This window comes from Cebus imitator, unplaced genomic scaffold (assembly GCF_001604975.1).
Source record: "Cebus imitator isolate Cc_AM_T3 unplaced genomic scaffold, Cebus_imitator-1.0 Scaffold62, whole genome shotgun sequence".
Taxonomy (NCBI): Eukaryota; Metazoa; Chordata; class Mammalia; order Primates; family Cebidae; genus Cebus; species Cebus imitator.
This window is the reverse complement of record NW_016107377.1, coordinates 1,848,390-1,875,179: the sequence shown is the minus strand read 5'-3', so window position 1 is coordinate 1,875,179 and position 26,790 is coordinate 1,848,390. Positions and strand designations below refer to the sequence as shown.

The 26,790-nt window shown below is 41.2% G+C and overlaps 2 long non-coding RNA genes and 1 other non-coding gene across 9 annotated transcripts in view; 1 reads left to right on the top strand and 2 right to left on the bottom strand.

Moving 5' to 3' along the window:
• The window catches only part of LOC108305350, a 226,398-nt gene that overhangs the window by 21,581 nt on the left and 178,027 nt on the right, over positions 1–26,790 (top strand). The gene's annotated exons all lie outside the window — the stretch shown is intronic.
• On the bottom strand, positions 5,894–6,001 carry LOC119471472. The gene has a single exon (XR_005200545.1). It is a non-coding gene; the product is annotated as a U6 spliceosomal RNA (small nuclear RNA).
• On the bottom strand, positions 14,945–26,412 carry LOC108305353. Its single transcript, XR_001825676.2, has 2 exons — positions 22,766–26,412; positions 14,945–15,195 (listed from the first exon to the last, which is right to left on the bottom strand). It is a non-coding gene; the product is annotated as an uncharacterized LOC108305353 (long non-coding RNA).

Below are 26,790 nucleotides of genomic sequence, written 5' to 3'. Positions count from 1 at the left end.
TTCTGTTGCCGAGGCTGTAGTGCAGTAGTGCGATCTCGGCTCACTGCAACCTCTGCTTCCTGGATTCAAGCAATTCTCCTGCCTCAGCCTCCCAAGTAGCTGGGATTACAGGTGTGTGCCACCATGCCTGGCTAATGTTTGTATTTTTAATGGAGACAGATTTTCACCATGTTGATAAATTACATTGATTGCTTTGCAATTATTGAACAAGCCTTGTATTCCTGGAATAAAACCACTTGATTTATAATTCTTTTTATATATTATTGTATTCTATTTGCTTATATTTTGTTTAGAATGTTTGTGTCAATATTCACAAGGGATATTTGTCTGTAGTTTTTCTTTTCACAAAAGAAAAAAAATTGTTTTGGTATCAGGGTAATATTAGTTTCATTAATTGGGAAATGTTTCTTTTATTTTCTGAAAGAGATCATACAGATTTGTATTAATTCTTCATTAAACACTTGGTAGAATTCTCCAGTGAGGGATATAATTCTGGATATTTCTTTCTTTCTGGGGAGTTTTTAAGTTACAAATTCAAATTTCTTTCTTTTTTTCTTTGTTTTTTTGAGTTGGTGTCTGACTCTTTTTGCTAGACTGGAATGAAATGGCACAATCTTGGCCATTGTGGCACAATCACCACAAGCTCCGCCTCCTGGGTTCAAGCGATTCTCTTGCCTTAGCCTCCCAAGTAGCTAGGAGTACAGGCATGTACCACCATGTTCAGCTAATTTTGTATTTTTAGTAGAGACGGGGTTTCTCCATGTTAGTCAGGCTGGTCTTGAACTCCCCACCTCTGGTGACCTGCCTGCTTTGGTCTCCCAAAGTGCTGGAATTATAGGTGTGAGTCACTGTGCTTGGCCTACAAATTCAATTTTCTTAATAGCTACAAGGCTATTCAAATGATCTACTTCATATTGGGTAAGTTGTGGTAGTTTGTATTCTTGAGGAATTTGTCAAATGTAAGTGTCTAGAGTTGTTTGTAGTATTTATTTATTATCTGTTTGATGTCTACAGAATCTTTAATGATATCCCCTGTTTCATTTCTGATATTGGTAATTTGTATCTTCTTTCTTTTTTTGTTGTCAGTCTTTCTAGAGTTTTGCCAATTTTATTGGCCTTTTTAAAAGAATCAGCTCTATGTTTCATTGATTTTTCTATGTTTCAGTTTCATTGATTTCTGCTTTTAATCATTATTATTTTCTTTCTTTTGCCTATTTTAGATTGCTCTTCATTTTGTAGGTCTTGAAATGAAAAAATATTATTGATTTAAGACTTTTAAAATTTTGAATATATCCATTTAGTGTTATAAACTTATGTTTCAGCACTGCTTTACCTGTGTCCCACAAATTTTGGTATATTGTACCTTAATTTTCTTTTATTTCAATGTATGTTTAAAATTTCCCTTTAAACTTCTTTTTTGACTTAGGGATTATTTAGAGGTGTTTTATTTAGTTTCCAAGTGTTTGGAGAGTCCCCTGTTACCTTTCTGTTAATGTTATTTAGTGTGACTTCATTGTGGGCAGAAAACATACTCTGTATAACTTAAGTTCTTTTAAATTTGTGGAGGTTAGTTTTAGGGCCCAGGGCATGATCTTTTTTTGGTAGATGTTATATAGGTACCTGAAAAGAAAGTGTATTCTGCTATTGTTTTTATTTTATTTTATTTTATTACATTTTAGGTTTTGGGGTACATGTGAAGAACATGCAAGATTGTTGCATAGGCACACATGTGGCAGTGTGATCTGCTGCCTTCCTCCCCATCACCTACATCTAGCACTTCTCCCCATGCTATCTCTCCCCAACTGCCTTCCCCCAGCTGTCCCTCCCCTATTTCCCCCACAACGGACACAGGGAGGGGAGTATTCTGCTATTGTTGAGTGGAACGTTCTATCAATGTAAGTTGGATTCTGTTGGTTGATGGTGTTGATGAATTCTTCTATGTCCTTGATCATTTTCTGTCTGGTTATTCTAACAATTTTGAGAGGGGGTATTGAAGTCTCTAACTATAATTGTGGATTTGTCTGTTTCTTCTTTTAGTTCTATTAGTGTTTGCTTCATATATTTTGCAGCTGTGTTTTTTACTGCATACCCATTTAGAATTAGAGTTGTCTTCTTGGAGAAACTGACCCTTTAATTATTACATGATGCCTTTCTCTGGGTCTGGTAATTTTCTTTGCTTTGGAATCTACTTTATCTGATACGATATAGCATATCCTGCTTCCCTTTGATTAATATTTGCATCAGACATCTCTTTTCATTTTGTTTTTTACATTCAGCCTGCCAATATTGTTGTGTCTGAAGTGAGTTTCATTTAGACAGCAGATAGCTGGGTTATGTTTTAAGATTTGCTCTCCTCATGTCTGTCTTTTAATTGATCTATTTTGACCATTTACATTTAATGTAATTATTGATAGAACTGAAGTATTCCATTTTCTTTTTTTTCCTTTCTATTCTCATTGCCTTTTCATTTTTCTGTTTTTCTTTTTCCTGACTTCCTGTGGATTACTTGAACCTTTTTTAGAATTCCACTTTGATTTATCTCTAGTGTTTTTGTTGTATCTCTCTGTGCAACTTTTAAAATGGCTGTTCTAGGAATCACATCATATTTATATATCTTAACATAGCCTAATGGTGTTGTCAATTTACAAGTTCAAGTGAATATGTGGAAGTCTTAACCTCCCTTATATCCCTGTACCCTCCCCCATTTATAATATAATTGTCTTAAGTATTTTCTCTACACTCATCTAGAATAATATAAGACAGTGTTATCGTTTTGCTTTAACCACAATATACGATTTAGAAATTCAACAGGAGAAGAAAGGACTACTGTCTTTACCTATATATTTGTTTATTAAGTTTTTTTTCTTCCTAATGTTCCAAGATTATTTAAGAGTTTCTTTTATGTTTACAGAACTTCCTTTAGCTACCCTTTTAGGGTAGGTCTTCTAGTTTTCCTTCATCTGAGAGTATGTTGATTTCCCTTTTATTTCTATAGAATATTTTTTGCTGGATATGATTTCAGATTGATAGCTCTTTTCTTTCAGCAATTTAAAAATATTGTAACTGTTTTTCTGGCCTCCATGGTTTCTGATAAGAAATCCACTATCATTCAAATTCTTTTTCCCTTATAAGAAAGTATCATATTTTTGGGGGACTCCTTTCAAGATTTTCTCTTTGTCCTTAAGTTTAATTATAATATGACTTGACATGGATTTCTCTGGGTGTATCCTGTTTGGGGTTTGCTTAGCTTCTTCAATTTATAGATTTATGTCTCTTGCCAAATTTAAGAAGTTTTTTAGTCATTATTTGTTTGAGTACTTCTTAAGGCCCACCATCTTTCTCCACTCCAACTCCATTGACATGAATGTTGGATTTTCTGTTATTATTCCTGAGACATTGCTCATTTTTTTCTAGTCTATTTTCTCTCTGTTGTTCAGATTGAGTAATTCCTATTGTTCTATCTTCCAGTTTACTGTTTAGCTCACTTACTGAGATTGTTATTTTGGTTATTATATTTTTAGTTCTCTAATTTCAATTTGGTTCTTCATCTCTTTTATTTTTTTGATGAGATTTTCTAGATTTTTGCTTTATTCATGTTCATCGTTGCTCACTGAAGCACTATTTTATGGCTGTTCTAAAGTATTTTCTTTAAATTTTTATATTTTGTGGGTACATAGTGGGTATACATATTTGTGAGGTACATGAGATATTTTGATACAAGCATGCAGTGTGAAATAAACACATCATGGAGAATGGAACATTCATCCCTTCAAGCATTTATCCTTTCAGTTACAAACAAACCAATTACATTCTTTAAGTTATTTAAAAATGTACAATTAAGTTATTGACTATAGTCACCATGTTGTAAGAAATAGTATGTCTTATTCATTCTTTGTAACTATATTTTTACCCATTTACTAATTCTACTTCCTCTCAGCCCCCTCATTACCCTTCCTAGCCTTTGGTAACCATTCTTCTACTCTCTATCTCCATGAGTTCATTTGTTTTAATTTTTTGATCCCCCAAATAAGTGATAACATATGATATTTGTCTTTCTAGGCCTGGCTTATTTTGCTTAACATGATAATCTTCAGTTCCATCTGTATTGTTGCAGATGACTGGATCACATTCTTTTTTATGGTTTGATACTATTCGATTGTATATATGTACCACACTTTCTTTATTCTTTCATCTGTTGATCATCATTTAGGTTGCTTCCAAATCTTAGCTATTGTGAACAGTGCTACAACAAACATGAATGCAGATATCTCCTCTATATACTGATTTCCTTTCTTTAGGAAATCTCTCTACCCAGTAGTGAGATTGCTGAATCATATGGTAGCTCAATTTTTAGTTTATTGAGGAACCTCCAAACCTTTCTCCATAGTGGTTGTACTAATTTGCAATCCCATCAACAGCGTACAAGAGTTCCCTTTTCTCCACATCCTCACTGGCATTTGTTATTGCCTGTCTTTTGGATATAAGTCATTATAACTGGGGTGAGATGATATCTCATTATAGTTTTGATTTGCCATTCTGTGATAATCAATGATGTTGAGCACCTTTTTATATGCCTGCTTGTGATCTGTATGTCTTCTCTTGAGAAGTGTCTATTCAAATCTTTTGCCCATTTTTAACATCAAATTATTAGATGTTTTTCCTATAGGGTTATTTGAACTCTTTGTGTATTCTGGTTATTAGTCCCTTGTCAGATGGGTAGTTTGCAAATATTTTCTCCAGTTCTCTGGGTTGTCTCTTTACTTTGTTGATTGTGTTTTTTTCTGAGCAGAAGCTTTTTAATTTGGTGCAATCCCATTTGTTTATTTTTGCTTTGGTTTCCTGTGCTTATGTAGAACTGCTCAAGAAATTTTTGCTCAGATCAGTTTCTTGGAGATTTTCCCCCAATGTTTTCTTGTAGTAGTTTCATAGTTTGAGATCATCAACTTAAGTCTTTAATCCATTTTGGTTTGATTTTTATATATGGTGAGAGATAGGGGTCTAGTTTCAACTTCTGCATATAGATATACAGTTTTCTCAGCACCGTTTATTAAAGAGACTGTCATTTCCCCAGTGTATATTTTTGGCTCCTTTGTTAAAAATAAGTTTACTGTAGGTGTGTGGATTTGTTTCTGGGTTCTCTATTCTGTTCCATTGGTCTATGTGTTGATTTTTATGCCAGTACCATACTGTTTTGGTTACTATAGCTCTGTACCATAATTTTAAGTCAGGTAATGTGATTTCTACAGTTTGATTTTTTTTTTTTTTTTTTTGCTTCATATAGTTTTGGCTATTCTGGGTCTTTTCTGGTTCCATATACATTTTCAGATTGTTTTTTTTTATTACTGTGAAGAATGTCATTGGTATTTTGATAGGGATTGCATTGAATCTGTAGATTTCTTTGGGTTGTATGAACATTTTAACAATATCGATTTTTGCAATCCATGAATATGGAATATCTTTCCCTTTTTGGTGTCCTGTTCCATTTCTTTCATCAGTGTTCTGTAGTTTTCATTATAGAGATCTTTCACTTGTTTAATTCCTAGGTATTTAATTTTATGTGTGGATATTATAAATGCTATAACTTTTAAAATTTATTTTTTATGTTGTTCACTGTTGGCATAAAGAAATGCTACTGATTTTTATATGTCAATTTCATATTCGAGTTTTGTAAACTGAATTTATCAGTTCTAATAGTTTTCTTGTGGAGTCTAGGTTTTTCCAAATATAAGATCTTATCATCTGCAAACAAGGATAATTTAACTTCTTCCTTTTCAATTTGGATAGCTGCTCTAAAATCTTTGTAGGACCATTCTAATATCTCTCTTTCACCTCAGCATTGACATTTATTGATTGTCTTTCTTCAGTCAGTTTGAGATATTCTTGGCTATTGGTATGAGGAATGATTTTTCAATAGAAACCTGAACATTTTCCTTGTGCAGGGGCCATGCTAATCTTCTCTGTATCATTCCAATTTTAGTATATGTGCTGCCGAAGCAAGCACGAAACCTGAACATTTTCATATCGTGGTCTCAGACTCTTCATTTCATTTGAACTTTCTGGTTTTGTTGGCCTTTTTGGTACCACCGTGGCAGGGGACGAGGGTGGGGGTTACCACTTTATTATTGCAAAGTGAAGGTAAAGACCATGTTCTTTACTTTGTCCTCTGTTGACAACTGACACATGAGGGGGCTGCTTCTTATTACTGTGAAGTGAGGATTGGAGTTCTGGCTCCCCATGTCATCTCCATTGACTCTACAGTGAAGGTGCTTTATTACTGCTGGATAGTCATGAAAACTTGGACTCTTTATTTGGCCTCCACTAGCACCACCCCAGAAGAGAGGAAAAGAGCCTTTTGATACCTGTCGGAAGACAGGGTATAAGTTCAGGCTTCTAGTGTTGTCTCCATGGACACCATGGTGTGAAGTGGGTTGGCAGCTTGTTACTGGCCAGTGGGATTGAAAGTCTTAGCTCCCTATATGACCTTCTCTGACATCACTCCAGAAGGTGTGTTAGACACCTCATTACAGTCCCTCAAGGGTAGAGAAATGGCTTCTACTTGGACTTTGCTGTCATGGGTAGGAGTGGGCCACAGGTTTTTGTTTGTTTATTTCTTTATTTTCTGTGATGTTTGTTGGTAGAGGAGTGGTTATTGTGTAAAATTTTCCTGTCTTGCTGGGCTGCTCCTTCTGTGGAGGTGTTTCTGGTCTGTGACTTTGATGTTTCTGGGTTACTGTTTTGTTTAGTTCCAAATCTGAGATATATGAGGCAAAAAAAAAAAAAAAAATTCCAGAGAACTCACCACTCTGTTAGTCCTTGGGCTTTGGAGTCTTTAGCCAGTCTGCTTACCTCTCTTTACTTTTCAGTATCTTTTTATCTTCATTTCATATATGATTTCCAAAGTTTTTAGTTGTACTTAATGGGAGAAATAGATATGTCTAAGTATGTCTATTCCATCTTCCCGGAAGCAGAAATATTGAATGAAAATACTTTAAATAAAAATTTTGTATAAAGCTGAATTTTCACTTAATTTAAAAGAATTTAATTATATATTTGAAGTATTTTTATAAAAATAAAATAATTTAACCAGACATGGTGGCTCATACCTGTAATTCCAGCACTTTGGGAGGCTGAGGCTGGTAGATCACCTGAGGTCAGGAGTTTAAGACCAGCCTGACCAACATGGAGAAACCCTGTCTCTACTAAAAATACAAAAAATTAGCCAGGTATGGTGGCGCATGGCTGTAATCCCAGCTACTTGGGAGGCTGAGGCAGGAGAATCACTTGAACCTGGGAGGCAGACATTGCGGTGAGCCAAGATTGTGCCATTGCACTCCAGCCTAGGCAACAAGAGTGAAACTCCGTCTCAAAAAATAAATAAATAAAACCATTTGTAGTTTTGGTATTCAAAATCTGTTTAGTTGACAATAAAAATATTGGTTTCATATATATCACTCCTACATACAAATTAAAGGGTAATATGATTTGTTTAATATTGCAAAATATGCCTCAGCTGCTACCTGCATCTGTTGTAAATATGGTGTTAATTTGTGAATATTCTAGAATCTCAAATTAGAATATAAAGTTAAGGAAGAAAATAGACATCTGGTACTATTAGGAAACAATGATTTGGCATGCAAGAAGTATTACATTTAAGCTGAAAGGAAGAATATGACAAGTTAATCTGTCTTTTCTCTTATACCTAAGTCCTTCTGCTGCTCAAACTGTCCCCATGGTTCACCGCAGGACAAACTCCACAAACCTTCCTGGAATTCAGATGCAACTGCCTTCTGTTTCAGGGATATGGGCAAGAGATGAGAAATGTTTCCCTGAGGCCCAAAGAATACTAGAAACAAGAGTGAATGTTTGGGGTTGTGGGTTGCGCTGCATCAGACCCCACGTGATGGAGGTGCTCATATCCTCTTCAATAAGTGTATGTCTGTATAATGTAAGAAATGAGAGAGCCTCTAACATGTAGGTCTGGGGCAGGGACCCTCTTACCCAGAACATAAAGGCGGTGCTGTCTCCCATTGGGCAAGTTTGGTTAATACTTTTAAGCTACTTACCATATTTTAAGGGCCTTCTTTCTCATCTATTTTCTTGTAATCTGGTGTAAGACTATTAACAGGGTAAATGAAGCAAAACTAACCATTTCCACATTCAACTGAGAATTAATATTAGGTAAACACAGATCAGGAGATGATGAGGTTCTTTCTCTGTAATTTGTGTTACAGTTTTAATGGCACGGCACCACTGTGTCTCTGTGTATAGAAACCATGTGGACAGAGAAAGATAGCTCTCCCCCGATTTGTTGGAAAAAGAACTTAATATTTTTTAATAGTCAATTTTTTAAAACTAGAGTCAAGCGCTTGATAATTAAAAATACATCAAGTGACCGAGAATAGTACCAGTGGTGTGTTTGGTTAGGTGACAGGATAATTGCCAGCCCTTATCTTAAGTTATCAGACTTAAATCTCCTTCCCATTTATTTTTAATTGGTTCTAGGCGTCCATCTATCCTTACTTTTGTGTCGAATGTCTTATATGAGCTAAGCCCATCTCCAATGGATACAATAAATCTTTCTATCTGGTTCATCTTTGTTTTTATGGTTAATATTTTTAAGTTATAAAACCAGACTCTTCAGAATGTGAAATATAGGAGTAAGTGTTTGCATTCCAGAATTACTCTGTCGATGTCTGAGAAAAGGCATTAGCTCTTGGGCATTAGCTTTTTTTTAAGAAATCTTTTTATTTATTTATTTATTTATTTTTTTCTTCCCCATTTATTTATTTTATTGCATTTTAGGTTTTGGGGTACATGTGAAGAACATGCAAAATTGTTGCATAGGTACACACGTGGCAGTGTGATTTGCCGCCTTCCTCCCCATCACCTACATCTGGCATTTCTCCCCTTGCTATCTCTCCCCAGCTTCCCACCCCCCACCGTCCCTCCCCTATGGGCATTAGCTTTTTGAATTACATTTTCAAAAAGCTCTGTCTTAAATTTTTAAAAATATTTTTATTTTCTCTGCTTTTAACTCCTGTTGATTTTTCACAACTTCCATAGCAGATATTTCTGAAAATTTAGATCTTTTCATAATGATTTCTTCTTTCTCCCAGATTGCCAATTAAATAGTGACCTGGTTTAAGGCTGTTACTTAAAGCTGTAATGTTGATGCAGAGCGTTACATGGTCCTGCTCACTGGCTGTGGATAGTGGATGAAACCTTTTTAGGGCAGAGAGGGGGTTGGAGATGCCTATAAATTTCTTATTAGGTTGGAGATGCTTCTAAATATCTTATTAAAGTTATAAACCTTATCCTCAGAAAAATGCACTTAAATGCCTACAGTTTTAGGGGAGTCACAGACATCCTGCAGTAGTAGTACCTAGCTTTCTTATAGTTTCCATGACCTCAGATTAAGACCATTCGGTGGCAGAGGCATTTGCAGCAGTTATAACATAGTGATGTCTTGGATTACCTACAAGATGCAGTGTGCTAATGCTGTTTGGGCATGTAGATTGAGGTAGAAAGTTCATTTTATTAGCCATGAATGTAATTGGAGGCTCAGTGCCTAAAGGATAGTGGGGAGAGAATGCTACAAATCAGAGATTGGGCTTATAAATGAAATGAGAGTCTTGCTCTGCTTTCTAATGAATTAGAATTAAAGTCATAATTATATTGGTGAAATGAAGAAAAAGGATCAACAGTGAAAGCAGCTGTCTTTGAAAGCTGATGCTTCTAAAGGAGCTAAAGGATTTTGGTTCCATTGCACACCTAGATGGGCTTCAGATATGCAAAGCAGGGGAGAGAACTACCGTGCTGTCAGCCAGAAGTGGGAAGAATTCTCAGGGGAGAGAGGGGGAGAGGAGCTGTGGTGTTGCACATTAAGGCATGGCCAGTGAGAAATCCCTGGAGAATGTTCAAGAAATGGGACATCTAGTATCAGATGTTAGGTTGTTTGCTGTGAGGTGAGAAAATGTAACCCATTCCTCATGACCTACAAACCATCAATAAAAATTCTGTTAACGTGCAACGCTTGTAAAAATGATTGCTTTTAGGTGAAAGGATAGGGTTGGGTGAAGAAGGTGCAGAATTAAGGAGAGAAGAGAATAAGAATTCAGCAAGGGCAGGAAATTGGGGCCAAAGGTGAGAATAGAATATAAGCTCCCTTGAAATTTGCAGAAATCTCAAAGGAGGCGTTAGATTTTTTCCCTTAGGCATAATATAGGGGTTTGAGCCAAAAAGATGTATATTTTAAAGAGCTTAGTGACCTGCACTGACCTCTGAGAAACATTTGTCTAAAGCTTTTACCTTTCTAGAGCACCATTATATTCATTCCCATCATTCTCCCTTGTCTGCACAAGCAGCTGAGTCTTTGCAGGGCTGGCAGGGGCCTGCCTTCTTAGTCTTCTGAGGTGGTACCTGCCCCAGGAAGCAGAGACTGAGAGAGAATGCAAGAGTGCTTTTAGAACGCGTGGGGAGAGAAGAGATTAATGCAGCTCTGAGAGTCAAATAAAAATGTGGGTGGGGCCTGAAAATTGGAAAAGCATTTTAAAGCTTTATTAAAAGGTGCCTAGTTTTGTCATATCTAATTTCCAGGTGCGACATCCCTGGGTCCTAAACGTGCCACTTTAATTTTTTCTGGGAGGAAATGTCCTGTAAGAATATGATGACCTGATCTGACCCCGATCTCTCCCAGGAATGTAGAGCCTTGAGTTTTGTGGGGCAAGAAGCAAGGTCTTATCAGGTCGAGGGGTAAAGTAGAAGTGGGGTGGGCCGTGATAATCCCTTTCTTCTTTTAGTCGTTGTCTGACAGGGCTAAGCCCTAGGACAAATTTGGTATGCTGACTTGCGCCATCTCAAATAAAAATAGGATAAGTACACCTCATCTCCCTTGCTTATTAGTGTGCCTTGTCCATGCTTTGATTCTGCACAGGAATTCCTTCCTGGGGAAATCTTTAGTGCTCTTTGAATGGTCTCTGGGAGAGGAAGGGAGGAAGGGGGAGGCTGATGCAGAGCCATAAAAGGTGGAAGTGCAGGGCCTGAAGATAAGTTAACTGCCTGACCTGTTGTTCTTTGGTCACATGGCCTGCATTCTCAGCCCTTTTCTACAAGTTTTCTGGAGACCTGGGGTGACCCCCTTCAGAGTGGGTGAGGACACGAGCTGTGACTGTACTAAGTGTTGTATTGCATCAGGGACACTTGCAGGGTTGGTGGGGGACATGGAAGTGTGGGGGAGGGGAATTGGCATCCCCTGTTGATTGGCGGTGATGACTCAGTACTGATGCATGCACTAGGACATCATGAGTGCATTTCACCTGGAATGATCCACTTGACAAGTATTTATTGGGGGCAGGTAATATGCCAGGTGTTAGGGATGCAGAAATGAAAATGGAGCCTATGGCAATTTCTGTTCTAGGTGGTGGACTACAAATTGGAGCAAAGGCTTACAAGACCATATCTGACTTGGACCCTGTTACTTCTCCACTCCAACTCCCCCTACTTTATCCTGTGTTCCCTCTCACAGCCCCAGACACACTAACCTCTTTGCTGTTCTTAGAACACCTCAGGGTCTTTGCACTGGCTCTTACCTCTCTGTACCTAGTTGCTCATCTCCCTGACCTCTTTCAGTGTTTACTCAACTGTCTGATCTCCCTATTAAAAGTGTGACTGGTTCTCCTGCCAATACTGCTGATCTCTCTTATTTTGTTCTACATTTTCTTTCTAAAGCATTTATCTTCTTCTACCATACTATCTAGTTGATTTATTATGCTTATTTATTTATTATCTGTCATCACCTTCGAAAATATGAGCTCCACGAAAGCAAGCATTGCTGGTGCATCCCCAGCACCTAGAAGAGCATTGTTGAATGAATTAACAGGCTATAGTGGGGGTTTTTCGAAGGCATCCTGCCCCTCCCCTTTCTGGGTCAGGCCTTTTCAGGGCTTTACTTGAGCTCAGCTCTCCCTCCATCTCTTGAATCTCACCCTCAGCAATTTTATCAGGGAAGATCTTTCAGGTTCTCTAAGCAAGCCTGGCTGCATGAGAAACTTCTTTCCTGTGGAGCCTGCAGGAAAAGCAGTGCAACTAAGTAGAAGAGGGGACACACTGTCACTCTAGGAAATGTTTTTAGGAACTTAATTATCATGGCTTTGAGATAACTCAGCAAAGGAAGTTTTTGAAAGAAGGATTTTGCCTTTCATTTAGAGATCCAATTCCAGTCTCCCAAATATGATCTAAATTTTGCTCATCCATCTAGCTCTGATTCTTCTTCAAGAGGACACACACACACACACACACACACACACACACACACACACACCCCTGCTTCTATCCCTTCAACATAAAATGGAATGTAAACTCCATGAAAACTGGAATCTCATCTGTCTTGTTCACCATGATAACTCCAGGGCCTAGAAGATTGTCACCTGGAAAATCATAGGTGCTCAATAAATATTTGCTGAATGAATGGAAAGCTCAGACCTCATCAGAAGGACCTAGTTTTTCATATTTTCTTATTTTTCAAGAAAAGCCGGATATTCACATGTTAGGTATTCTCTCCCTATGTGGCAATTTATTTAAAATTATTAAAGTACTTTCTTAGTCAAATAAATTACATCTGCAGGATTATTTGTCCTGCCAGCTTCTGGTTTGGAGTCACTGCCCTAAATTCATTGCAGATTCTATGCTAAGTATTTTGGAGGGAGGAGGGAGAGAGGTTGGGAATTTTAAGGGGAAAGAGGTAAGAGAGGAGACAGGGGCAGACTCCTTTTCTCAATGATCAGAGAGTCCCACAAGGAGTAGGGACCCCTACTTTTCTCCCTGACAATGTCTTTGCTGAGGTGGTGAGATTTCAGAAGGGGGCAGGGCCACAGGCCCAGGGGGATTGGGGGTCACAGTTCCTCTTTAAGTTTACGTGAAAGTCGTGGAGAGGTAAAATTCCAAGAGATCACCAGGAAGGCACAATGTAGTTATAAGGCAGGAGGGGGCCTGCCAAATATTTTGGGTGTCCTAAGCATCCCCAGTCTCTTTGCATAACCCTAGTGGATGGGTAGGGGCTGCAGTAATGACTGGACTGGATTTCCCACCAGACTGGAGGGAACAGGACTCAGAGGCACATTAAAACAAAAGTAAATAAAGCTGTAGGATTATTTCTTGTACACCCAAGTTTGTGGACTAATATTCATAGTACGTGGTATTTTGTTTCTGTCAAAGTGGGGAAGACAGATGGGAAGGGAGAAAGTATAACAGACTTGGCCCCAACACAGGCTTTTAGTCTCATGGTCCCCTTGAGTTTTCTTGGGCACCTTTCAGATCAGCCTTGGACCGTGTCCTCCCAGATGAGTCTCCTGGTTTGAACTCCCATCCAGACATCCCGAGTAAGGGCCTCATTTGTTCCAAGGCCCTGTTCCTTAGGAATTTGCAGTCACAGCATTTGCCACATATGTTCCGGCAGCAGGGGTGAGGCCAAGGCATCACAGGCCTCTTATGGTCCGGATGAGTAATGATCAGTGCCAAATGCATAGCATCCCTTGGTTGGCTGTGGCCTCAATCCTCCTAGCTTATAAACAGGAATTCCGAGGCTCTGTGAGCTCAGTCCTGTGAAGAATACAAAACCTTCTTGACCCTTTTCTTGTTCTAAATACCTCTCTCCTCCTCGGTCCTCTTCCTTTACCCCTTTCTCTAAAGAGTGGCCTGGAGAGAAGGAAACCAGCTGGCTTAAGCTGGCAGACAGGGTGAGATTTTTGTGCAAATAATTTTCCATCAAATGGGAGCCAGAAGGTAGAGGTGGAACTGCTGCTTCCATCTCGGAAGCAGAGTTGCTTTCTGGCAGAGAGCTTAAGCAGGCAGCAGCACGTAGGTGCACCTTCCCTTTCGCAGACTCACCTGTCTCCTGGCCCTACCTACAGAAATTCCAAGGGCTTGTGAGTTAAGGCTGAAGGACTTTCCGTAGGGGTAGGACTGCTCTGTGCCGCTGGAATGTTTTCCTTCTCCCCAGAAGAGGTGAGTGCACACAAGTATGAAGTAAACCAAAAAGCTCCCAACTTTTTCTGAGGACTGGCAAACTGCAAAATACATTATGTGCTTGAGCAATGGAGGAAAAATATCCTCAGGTTGAGTCATGCCTGTGCCTTTCTCCATATCTCACCCCTCTAATCCCACCTCCTCATCTTGGATAAGTAAAGGAGGGAAGGAAGGAGAGGGAAGGAGAGGGAGGGAAGCCCCAAAGTCAGGTTTGGAAGTGGTTTGGCCAGGAACCGGGTGTAAGATAGGGAAAACTGTCTTTATTGAGGGCATGAATGTAACTGCCTTGGGGGGATTTGAGGCCTGCTCATGCCAATCACTATTTATAATATAGGGTGTGCTGTATCCACCACTGGAATTCAGACATGTCTGGGCATCTCTGTCAAATTGGTCCCATGAGATAGGCAGGGACTCAGGAATCTACTGGAAGAATCTTCATCCTATGGGGACAGAAACCAAGCACGACGATCTCAGCCACGTAACAGGGCCTTAGACTTCTGAGGGGAGGAGTGACAGTGTGAGCCCAGTGTCTGTTAGACACATCTGTCCCAGTGCTGGCTCCATGCCCTAGCGAGAGAGGACTAGCTGCGAGTGTAAACTCCCAAGATGTCGAGCAGGAGCATCTCTGCTTCGGTAGTCCTGAAACACTTCCTAACTGCACATGTGGACGGGGGCATTCTCCTCCATATGGTGCCATAGATAACCGGTGCCTGTGGGCGATGAGGGTACTATGGGAAGTGCTTTTTGGGAGCCACATCATCGCTGATCGAAATGGTGGAGGGCACATGCAGGTCAGCTCTGAAGACTCCCGGAACAATTTGGGTGGAGTTTGGCAGGGTGGGCATCTGGGATACCACATCAACAGGATTACAGCAGCCACAATAGTAATTCCATCTTGCATTTCAACCAGAATGGACTTTACAGAAATTTTCACATATATGTTTTTATTTGACCCTCATGACCTCCCATGTGGTAGAAGCAAGCGTAATAATCCTCCTCAGTCCCAAGTGGGGCTGGACTTGACACCTTTGAGGACACTTCAGCTCCATCACTCCACCATTCTTGGGGGTTGTCCAAGGGCCCACCTTGGGCTATTCATTAGGTAGGCAAACTTCAGAAGCTGTGAAGTCAAGACACAAGCATTGCCTGGGGGCCTCCTCCCTGCCTCGGGTTCTGAACAGGAGACAAAACAGTAAAGAGGGAGATAAAAATATTATTTTTATTACTGCTAGAGGCTAAGTGGGAAGAAGCAGCTTACAGTGATAAACAAATGGCCCTGCTCTCTGAGCACAGGACTGGGCAGACATGTCTACCCTGTCCCAGGAGGGGACACTTTTCCAGGTAAAACTTTGAGCATAAGAAGGCAGAAGGGAACAAGAAGAAACAGAGGAAGGAGCTGGGTGACTCTGTCTGGTGCCTCCCTCTAACTCACCAACCAGGTGAAGGTGGGAAGGGCCAGGAATGTCACAGGAATGGTTGTCCTTCCACGTGGGAGAATCGTCAGAGTTAGGGAAAACATGTTTCTATATGAACAACTGTACTATATTGACACTCAACTTCTCATGGGGCCAGGCCCTCTACACTGGCAGGAGTGGCTTAGTTTTCTGGCCCATTGAGAGTTCATTGCCATATTAGGATTCTCCAGGGAAACAGAACCAATGGGATATGTAGGAGATATGTGTGAGTGTGTGTGTGTACAGAGAGAGAGGGAATGTTGGGGACGGAGACACCAATACAAGTAAATATACTGAACAAAGTGAAATTATGAAGATTTATATTAATCCTTGGATCAATTAGTACCTCTCAATCATCTGGCATCTGTGGACCATGCCCTGAGTCATGGGGCTTCTTAAATATTTTTTGTATTGAGAACAAGAACAACTTGCTTCCTGATTCAACGGGTAGCAGAAGTGTCTGCTATGTGCAATGCCCTGTGTTGTAGAGGACATGAAGGGAAATGACATGTTGTATCTGTTTTCTGGAAGCTCAAGGTTAAGTTGATGATGGCAAAGCATAACATAATGATGCATTTAAGAGGATGTAAGCCAAATGTTGTGGTTTGAGGTGGGGCTAATTCCCAACTACAGTCTGAAGAAGGCTCAGTGGAAAAGAAAACATTTAAATTGTACATTGAAGAGTGAATCGAATTTTGAAAAGTATAATTTAGGCTGGGTGTGGTGGCTCAGCCTGTAATCCCAGCACTTTGGGAGGCTGAGGAGGGTGGATTGCCTCATCAGGAGTTTGAGACCACCCTGTCAACATGGTGAAATTCCACCTCTACTAAAAATTCAAAAATCAGCTGAGTGTGGTGGCATGTGCCTGTAATTCTAGCTACTTGGAAGGCTGAGGAAGAAGAATTGCTTGAACCCAGGAGGTGGAGGTTATAGTGAGCTGAGATCGCACCACTGCACTCCAGCCTGGGCAACAGAGTGAGACTCCATCTCAAAAAAAAAAAAAAAAAAAAAAAGCAGATATTAAAGAAAATTATATTCCAGGCTAGGTTGAATTTGAGGAATGTTGATAAATCTGGTCTTGCTAGAGTATTTTGTGTGTGTATGTGTTTGGGGGGGGGCAAAGTGGGGAGGGGGATGGTTACAGGGGCCTTCTTGAGGCTGAAATGTGGGAAGAAAAAATTTAAAGACAGAGTTCAGTTGGGAAAGATAGTTTATGGTTACACTGGGAAAGGCATTGAATGTTGTGCTAAGGAGTTAAGACTTCCTTCTGAAGGTAATGGGGTGGCAATTCACTGTTTTTAAGTACAGGATGGACACACAGACACACAGACACACACACACACACACACACACATTCTCTCTCTCTCTCTCTCTCTCTCTCCCCCCCCCTTCCCCCCCCACAGCCTATTGGTTCTGTTTCCCTGAAGAATGCTGACTAACACAGCAATGAAGGATTGCCTTCTGGTAATCAAATGCACGAAGGAAGAATGGTGGTCAGAGCCAGTGCAAGAGCCTTGATCAAAGCTGGGTGAGGACTGACCCATCGCAGAGGCGGTAGAAATGGATATGAGGGCACTCATTGGAGCGGTTTGGAAGGCAGAACCTGAAAATGGATAGGAGTAATTTTGGTTGGCATGGGAGGAAGTCAGTCAGGAGGTTATCCCTATTTTAGCACTCAGCATGCTCTACTTTGTGTCAGTGACTCTTTCTTCCATGTCCCCCAGGTCCCATCAAGATTGAAGGTTTGTTGATGACAGTCAGGGCTTTCATCTTTGTGTGCCCCTCAGCCTTCAGCACAGAGCTCTGGCCAAGTGAGTGCCATCTTAAATGTTAGTGACAATGAAGTGGCCCCAGGAGGATAGAGTGGGGCATGCAAATCACATGGGTGAGGGTCTGTTTGTCACTCTGTGGGTGTGCCACCTGGCACCTGAAGTGAAACTCTCTGCAAACCACACGTGTGGAATGGAGGAGCCTGTGTGGGAAATCCCTTCTTGACACCCATGAGTGGTCACCTCATTAGCATCCCCAGAACAGTAGAGGGAGGGAGCCTGATCAGTAACAGGAGGCCACGAGGGTCCTGCTACTCATCCTGTTCTGGGCTGGGGAAGACAGACCAGTCAGGATTCCTGCTGAGGGGAGCCCAGGTTCTGGCCACTCACCGGCCTAGGACTCGCCACCTATGCCCATCACATGAGCCATAAAAGGATGTGGAAGTTATCATTGGTGATAAATTCTCAGGGTCACCTGTAAGGGCATTTGTCTGGCAGGATGAGGGCTAAATATTGTCTCCTTTTATATTTGATTTACTTTTTTTGGAAAAAGTAATGCATGTAGAAAACTTTTAGAATATTTGAAAGTCCATATAATTAAAAAGATAAATAAAAACACCCATTGTCCCACCACCGAAGATAGCTTTTGCTAAATTTTCATGAGTGTAAGGCAGCATGTCCTTTCCATACATATCAGGTGTAATATTATTTATCATCTACATGGTATACCATATTCATACTATACATACAGCCATTACCAAGTAATGGTGCTTTTTATTTCTTCAGTTAATCACTAGGGTGCACTTCTATCCTCATATGTAGGACGTCCAGGATCTCATCAGTTGCTCTTTTTTCTTCCATTGTTCTGAACACCAGGGGGTCACTCCGTCCAAAGGGAGCCAGACTTTTGGCTCAAACACAGTAGGTGACAAAGCAGGGTCTGATCCAATGAAGCTTATCTTTCTTGCTGCCGCATGGTATCCCTGTTGAAAACTATTTGCCAATTCCATGGCATCTTCAAAGTTCTAGGATATTGTCAGTACTGTTGGACCCACACTTAGGCGGCAAGGGTATAGCTCTCTAAGTTCACACTCTCACTCTCAAACATTGTTCCCAAAGGACTACCATGGGTTCAGATGGCTGCACTGTGAGCCTCTTTCTGCCTCAACCACACACTCTCCCATAGTTGATTCAAACCCATAAGTCTCAGGCTCCAGAAATGAGTCTGAGTCCCCAGCATGGCATCCCTTCACCCTTCTTGTCTTTGGGGCCTTTAGAACCTTCTCCTGCCAACAAAACATGGTCAGGCTTCTGCTGCTCCTGTAATTTTGACTCTTGGGTAGAAAAGTGTAGGAGTCTAGGTTACTTCCTTTTCAGAAGATTCCAAATGCCATATACAAATGGGTTCTTCTTTTCCCCAGAAGTCAGTTCTGCATATGGAGGAATATTTGTCAGGCTACAAAAGGTTTACTTCTATTGTTCGCCAAGGAATGTGCCAAACAACTAAGATCTTCTCTTTTTTTTTTTTTTTTGTTTCGCTCTTGTTACCCAGGCTGGAGTGCAATGGCGCGATCTCGGCTCACCGCAACCTCCGCCTCCCGGGTTCAGGCAATTCTCCTGCCCCAGCCTCCTGAGTTGCTGGGATTACAGGCACACGCCACCATGCCCAGCTAATTTTTTGTATTTTTAGTGGAGATGGGGTTTCACCATGTTGACCAGGATGGTCTTGATCTCTTGACCTCGTGATCCACCCGCCTCGGCCTCCCACAGTGCTGGGATTACAGGCTTGAGCCACTGTGCCTGGCCTAAGATCTTCTCTAAGGTGTCAGAGAGGACACTACAATAGATGGTTGTATGACTGACTAAAAAGTTAGCTGATCTCTCACCTAGGAGGAGAATCGGGCCCTTTTGACAGACGCTTACATGGGGCTTTCCCTTTGGAGCCAATAAAATCTATTGCTCTCCCCACCCGAGTGTTGTCCTGGTGATTTGGGCCTCTCTGACTCAGTAGGCAGGCTTGGAAAGCCAAACATTGCCTCCTAGGGCATTGATGGAGTGCTCAGCTCAGCTCTTGCAATCATCAGTTAAAAAAAATGGAAATGCTTCCAAACCTCAGAGCTGAGGATTCACTCTGAATAATAATTTTATGTGAAATTGACGTACTTTATGTTCAGACTATATCCTGCGTCTTGTCGCTTCTTACCACCCAGGTTCAGGCCACTGTCATCGCTTATCTGGACAATTATAATAACCTCCCAGTTGCTGCTTGCATGCTTTCCCTCTGTTGTCTGTGGTTTAGACAGCAGTCAGGATAGATGGCTCAAAGACCTCCAGTGCCTTCCGACAACACACTAGAATGAAATCCACACTCCCCACTGAGGCATGTGGACCCTCCAGCGTGTGACCCCTGTGAATCTCTCCAATCTTACCCCTTTCTCTTGTTGCTCCAGCTACCTGCTTTTCTTGCTCTTCCTTGAGTAACCACACCTTTTTCTTCCTCAGGGCTTTTACTTGCGTTTTTCCTTCTCCCCAGAATGTTCTTCCTCCATTTCTTCATATAGTTCATGCTCTCAATTCATTAAAAGATGCTCAAAAGTCACTTTTGTATAGAGGACTTTAAAAACAGACACTACCTCCTGACTAATGTCCTTCCTTGCCCCCACCTGTGTCCCTGAATCACACAATTTTTCTTCGTAATTTTTACCATTACCCCCCCACGTTTTATACTTTATTGATTTGTTTCTTTATGTGTTGTCTATCTTTCTGGCATTAGAATTGAAGTTCCTTGAGAAAAGGCCACGTTTACCCTTTCTGTGGTAGAGTCCACTGGTCCTAGGGCAGTGCCTGGCACATAGTAGATGCTTAATGAATGTGTTGTACATGAATAAATGAATAAATGAGACTGTTTCTCAAATCAAATACTCCTTAATCTATTGTTTCTGTAATCTTTTGGGTTTATAAACAGGAATAGTTAGCAATTTGGATAGAGTTTGGCCAGATAGCTCTGTTTCCTATGACACTGGCTGGGGTTATTCATTAATCTGCATTTAGCTGGTGCGTAACATGGGCTGGGAGATCAAAGAAGGCTTCATTCATATGTCTGGTTCCTAGATGCTCTCTACTAGGCCTTTTTTTCTCTGCATGGCTAACTGGGCTTCCCTACATCATGGTGGTCTCAATGATGATTGATTGTACTTTTTACATGGTAGCTGACTTCTAAGAGGGAGCAGCAGTCCACACACTGATTTCTAATATTACCTACTAGCTTTATGACACTGGGAAAATTATTTCCATTCTTTAAACTTCCTTATAGGTTTAAAGTGATATCTTTATAAGAGGAGAATGGAATCCCAGAACTTTATGACCTCTTTGCTAGGGACAGGGTGAGAATTACTTTTCTATTCACTTCCTTTCCACTTATTAGAACTATTGCTAAGTGAGGGATTTCTGACCAGAAGTGCAAGAAAAATTGACATTTCAAAGCTTTATATCATTTAGCCTGGAAAATTCACATTTAAGGACCAGCTTGTGGTTATTGAAGGCAAAGCCCAGGGGCATGAATTAAGACTAAGGGGATCTAAAAGTGCTCTGCATAACAAAGTGACAGAAAATTTCTGTTCTCTAGCCCTGGAGCTGAGAGAGAGAATAAGAGAAAGCTTGCAGTGGGAGGTTGAGATCCCAGGTACATGGCAGCCTTAGGCCTAGGCTCTAGAAGAGGGGGGTTGGCGAGACTGTGATATTAAACTTCAGCCTGTTTCCTTTTCTGTAACTGCTTCCATTATCACCAAACCTTCAGGAAAAGCTTTGTATTGGTATTATGTGGAGGCCTAAGGAGAAGGGGCCATGTTTAACCTTGAATGAAAGAGGCGAGGAGAGAGGACAACATCCAGGAGGGAGAGGGAGAGGGGAGGTAAGCGATGAGCTGACAGCAGGAATTTGAAGAACATTTAAGCCCATCTTAGAAATACTGGAGAAAATATTAGACTTCTCTGGTGTAGTATATTATGTAGGGGCTCAGGCTATTTTACTGGGGAAGACTGACCCCAGGATGCTAGCTAGTAGTGTTGAGGATATTCTGATTATGCATAAAATACTTGGCCCATTACTGACTAATCTTATATGGTGACTTCTGCTATTATTATTCAGAGTTGAAATAACTTGCCAAGGGAAATCAAGTTTGGTGTGGCAACCGGCATTCAGAACCAGGCTTATCTGACTCTTAATATCTTCATTTTTTTCCACTCTACAACATTTCTTTCAAAAACTAGGTACTTGCTACTAAGTCTTTATTCAGAGTATTAAAGTCAAATGAAGCACCTGGTGGCAACTTGCAGCCAAGTTAGATGATGATGCACCCTAGATCACCCAAGGCAAGGCAGGGGCATTTTGGGGGCTGGCTGGGGATTGCCTAAGCACAATCTCTCTTATTTTGGGGTCAAGTCTCCAGAGAGTATGAGGCTCTAAAGTCCGTCTCTGTTCCAGCACTTCTAAAATCTTGTTTATATGCTAATGGTACTCCACCTTCAGCTGGGGTTCTATCATTTGTCAAATAAATAGCTTTGATAATGAGAAAAGAAACTAGAAATGCAAATGAAAGGAGACAAAGAATGTGAGTGAGCTGGAGCAAGTTTAGATGAAACTTATAAATTCCTGCTGAGAGCCACGTTGTCTCATATGTAAACTCACACCTTTATTTTTATTTATTCTGGCATCAAAAGCTTTCCTTGCATTAGTATTGATACTGTTAATGTTTTATGGGATGTAGAGGTCATAGTCACATTGAAATCCTCCTTCAGTGAATGGAGTATTCTTATATTTATTGAAACATATACTGAGTTTGAGTCAGATTGCCATTTACCCTTACCAAAGACCTGAGAATTCTTCAGGGGTGTTGGTGACCTTTAGCGCACCTACCATTGTTAACATACACTCCTCTATGACCCCAGAGAGTGAGACTCTTCAATCCCTTTTCCTTTTTTTCTTTTTCGAGATGGAGTTTCACCCTTATGCCCAGGCTGTAGTGAAGTGCCTCCATCTTGGCTCACTCTGCACCCGGGGTTCAAGCGATTCTCCTGCCTCTGCCTCTGGAGCAGCTGAGATTACAGGCGCCTGCCACCACGCCTGGCTAAGTTTTGTATTTTTAGTACAGATGGTGTTTCACAACTCCTTTCTCTTAACTGAGACCTAGATCTTCTTGAAGACCCAACTTCCTCCGCAGTCTCCACCAATAGATGTGACTCATTCCATGCAGCCTCCTCCCCGGAAAAAGTTGCTGTTTTCCAGACTCCCACCTCCACCTCCAGAGCAGCACTCATTAACCTTCCCATGGAAGCTTTTTTTTTTTCTTTTAGGTCTTATCACCTCACTTACATCATGTTCTTTCCTCCTGGTCAGTGACATCAGCCTATGTCCTAGTTAGTTCCTGTATTAGGGTTCTCTTAGAGGGACAGAACTAATAGAATATATAGATATATATGTAATCAACTTATATATATGGGAGTTTATTAAGTATTAACTTACATGATCACAAGGTCCCACAATCGGCTGTCCACAAGCTGAGGAGAAAGGAGAGCTAGTTTGAATCCCAAAATTGAATAACCTGGAGTCTGATGTTCGAGGGCAGGAAGCATCCAGCACAGAGAAAGATGTAGCCTGGAAGGCTGGGCCTGTCTCTCCTTTTCACGTTTTTCTGCCTGCTTTATATTTGTTAGCAGCTGATTAGATTGTGCCCACCAGATTAAGGGTGGATCTGCCTTCCCCAGTCCACTGACTCAAACATTAATCTCTTGGCCACGCCCTCACAGACAAACCCAGGATTAATACTTTGTATCCTTCAATCCAATCAAGTTGACACTCAGTATTAACCATTACAGTTCCTATCCTTCCTTGATGATTTGGGGATATCTCTCAGTCATTGTCCCTATTTATTTCCCACACAGTCCTAGGATATTTTAACATTTGTCAGGCAGTCAGTCCGGCAACCCAGTCTCCAAACTGCTAGACATTGTTGACTCCCGTGTATTCTGTTCCTTTCTTCATAAACGAACCTTTGCTTGGGCAGTACTCCATGATTCTTCCCTCTGATCCCAATGTCCGGTCCTTGAAATATTCTTCCATTGCACTTTGAACTCATATGCACTTCCTGTCCTTGAGCACTCCATTTTCCTCACATTTTACTAACACCTTTCTGACTACTTTTTTTCTGTATGCAACCTAGATCCCATGGGTTATACAGAGATCTGAACCACTCTTCTGCAAGCATCTTTGATTCCTTTTCATTTTTTATGCTTCTGTTATACCACCTAGTAAAATCCCAACCTCGAATCAGTGGTACTATTACTCCCTATCTCTTTTGTTCCTGCATTGAGAAGAGAGAAAAATATACTGAAAAAATAGTCATATAGTCATACAGTTGGTGTTGGTGTGCTAAAAATTTCATGGTCTCCCATCTCAGCTTGTCCCTTAGCACTGCCTCTCAATCTTTCGTCTTTAGTAAACACATTCTCTCATTTCCTTCAATGACTTTCAAATATGTTTTTCAATCCTCATACTCAACCCCTATTTCTTCACTCTCAGCAGTAAATCAAGGAAATTCAGTGTTATTTCTACCCTTGAATGTAAACTTTTCCACATTTACCTCAAATGTGACAGATACTTACCCAATAGTTGTGCCCAACCATTTTTCCTTGATAGCAGAACCCTGATTTGGCTTAGATATCTGATACCCATGTTCTTCAGGGTGACTGGGTTTTTGCCTAGCCCCAGTGGATTGATCATAATTAGTCTAGCCCAAAACTATGATTACTTCATTTCCTTTGCCAGCACTTGGTTTAGACATGTGAAAAAATTCTGGCCATTGAATGGAAGTCTATTGAGGGACCCTGGGAATGTTTTTCTCTCTCAAAAAATGGAGCCCATAGAAGAGCTCTTTACCCCCGTTTTGTTCTGAATGTAGACTGGAGCTACTGCAGTGGTCTGTTTACTGTAATGGGAGTAGCTGATGTGTTGACAGTGTTAGTACAGAAACATGAAAAGAAACTGAGTCCTTGATGATACTGTTAAGCTACCAAATTAGCCAACCCTACCTGTGACCATCCCATTCCTTGACTTTTTGATGTATAAAATAATGAAGTTTTCTTATTCTTTAAACTTTATGTGGTTGGTTGGATTTTCTGTTGCTTGCAAGCAAAATCATTCTAAATGCTACACTACCCCTTTTTTCTAGTACCTAAAGTCACTCTCCTCTTTTAAAGATCAGTCTCTTCACCTGTTTTCTTAATCCTGTTGCTTATTGCTTTTTAAAAGGCTTTTTATATCATTCATCCCCCTTCCATCCTGCATCTTCTACTTTTCCTTCTAAGTCTGTCAACTTACTTAGGTTCTCCAATGTTAAAAGTTCCCCTTGAACCACATCTTCTAGTTTTCAACAAACCTCTCTTCTCTCCTTGTCATACAAACTTTTTGGAGTCTGTTGTAATTCTCATCTCTACTTCTTGATGTCCCATTTCTTTTCGAGTTACTGAATTTCGCTTCTGGTTCCATCTTTCCATCAATATCGTCAAGTTAAAGTTATTAATGAGGACTTGGGAGGATCATGGCAGATGGGAGGCAGTACTATATTGCAGCTCTGGATAGAGCAGCCTGCGGAGGCTTGCACTGTAAATTTTAGCCTCAGATCAACTGCAAGAACAAACCAGCAATCCTGAGAGGACCCACAGAGCCTCTGAGGGAAGCAGACTGCTCCTGCAGGACTCAGGAGAGACCCCAAATACTGTGAGTACCCCAACTGCTGAAATGGGAAAGGAAGACCTTCCTCTTCTGAACACACACTCCCTGCTGGAAAAGTTGAAGGTCTGTTTGCAGGAGATATCCCCCACTTTACCTGGAACTGAGTCAAGTTAGAGAGCTGAATCAAGTAAAATACAAGGGTAGAGGAGGCAGCAGGGAGGCCCTGGGAACTTGCTGAATCCCCAAGCAGCCCATTCCTGCCTGACACCACAGGGATCCATCAGGAGGGAGGCCAGAGGAGCAGGGGGTAAACCCCACAGGGAGAAGGACTTCCGTAGCTGAACTTTGTACCAATTTGAGTGGGCAAGAAACTCCTGGCCAGAAATTGGGGAGGGTGCAAATCCTGTTTGCAGATGTCACAGGCTGGGGAAGAACTAAAGCTTTTTTCTTTCATAATTGGGAGGCAAAAGCCTAGAGCAAGTTTTCAAGCCCACCCTCCACCTGGAAACAGACTTGAGGCTGTTGCCAGGGGCATGGTGGGAGTGAGACCAACCCTTCGGTTTGCGTGGGAGCTGGGTGAGGCCTGTAAGTGCTGGCTTTCCCCCACTTACATGAAAACCTGCATGATTCAGCAGAGGCAGGAATAATCCTCCTAGGTACACAAGTCTAGTGACCTGGGAATCTAATCCCATCCCCCACAGCAACCACAGCAAGACCTGCCCAAGGAGAGTCTGAGATCAGACACACCTAGCCCTGCCCCCACCTGATGGTCCTTCCCTACCTACCCTGGTAGCAGAAGACAAAGTACATACAATCTTGGGAGTTCTAGAGCCCTGCCCACTGCCAGTCCCTCTCCACACTACAACTGATGGTCTCTGGAAAGTGCCACCTCCTGACAGAAGGCCAACCAGCACAAAAATAGAGCATAAAACCACCAAAACTAAGAACCCTCATGGAGTCCATTGCCACCTTTGCCACCTCCACCTGAACAGGCACTGGTATCCACAGCTGAGACACCCATAGACGGTTTACATCACAGGGCTCTGTGCAGAAATCCCTAGTACCAGCCTGGAGCTGGGTAGGCTTGCTGGGTGCTAGACTCAGAAAAGAGACAATAATCACTGCATTTCAGCTCACAGGAAGCCACAACCACAGGAAAAGGTGGAGAATACTACATCAAGAGAACACACCTCGTGGGACAAAAAAAATCTGAACAACAGCCTTCAGCTCTAGACTTTCCCTCTGACAGAGCCTACCCAAATGAGAAGGAAACAGAAAACCAGCCATGGTAATATGACAAAACAAGTCACTTTAACACTGCCGAAAAATCTCGCTAGCTCACCAGCAATGGATCCAAACCAAGAAGAAATCCCTGATTTACATAAAAAAGAATTCAGGAGCTTAGTTATTAAGCTAATCAGGGAGGGACCAGAGAAAGGCAAAGTCCAAAGCAAGGAAATCCAAAAAATGACACAAGAAGTGAAGGGAGAAATATTCAAGGAAATAGATTAATGAAAAAACAATAAAAAATTCAGGAAGCTTTGGACACACTTTTAGAAATGTGAAATGCTTTGGAAAGTCTCAGCAATAGAATTGAACAAGTAGAAGAAAGAAATTCAGAGCTCCACACTGGGGTCTGTTGGGGGGAAATAGGGGAGGGACAGCAGGGGGTGGGGAGTTGGGGAGAGATAGCATGGGGAGAAATGCAAGATATAGGTGATGGAGAGGAAGGCAGCAAATCACACTGCCATGTGTGTACCTATGCAACAATCTTGCATGTTCTGCATATGTACCCCAAAACCTAAAATGCAATAAAA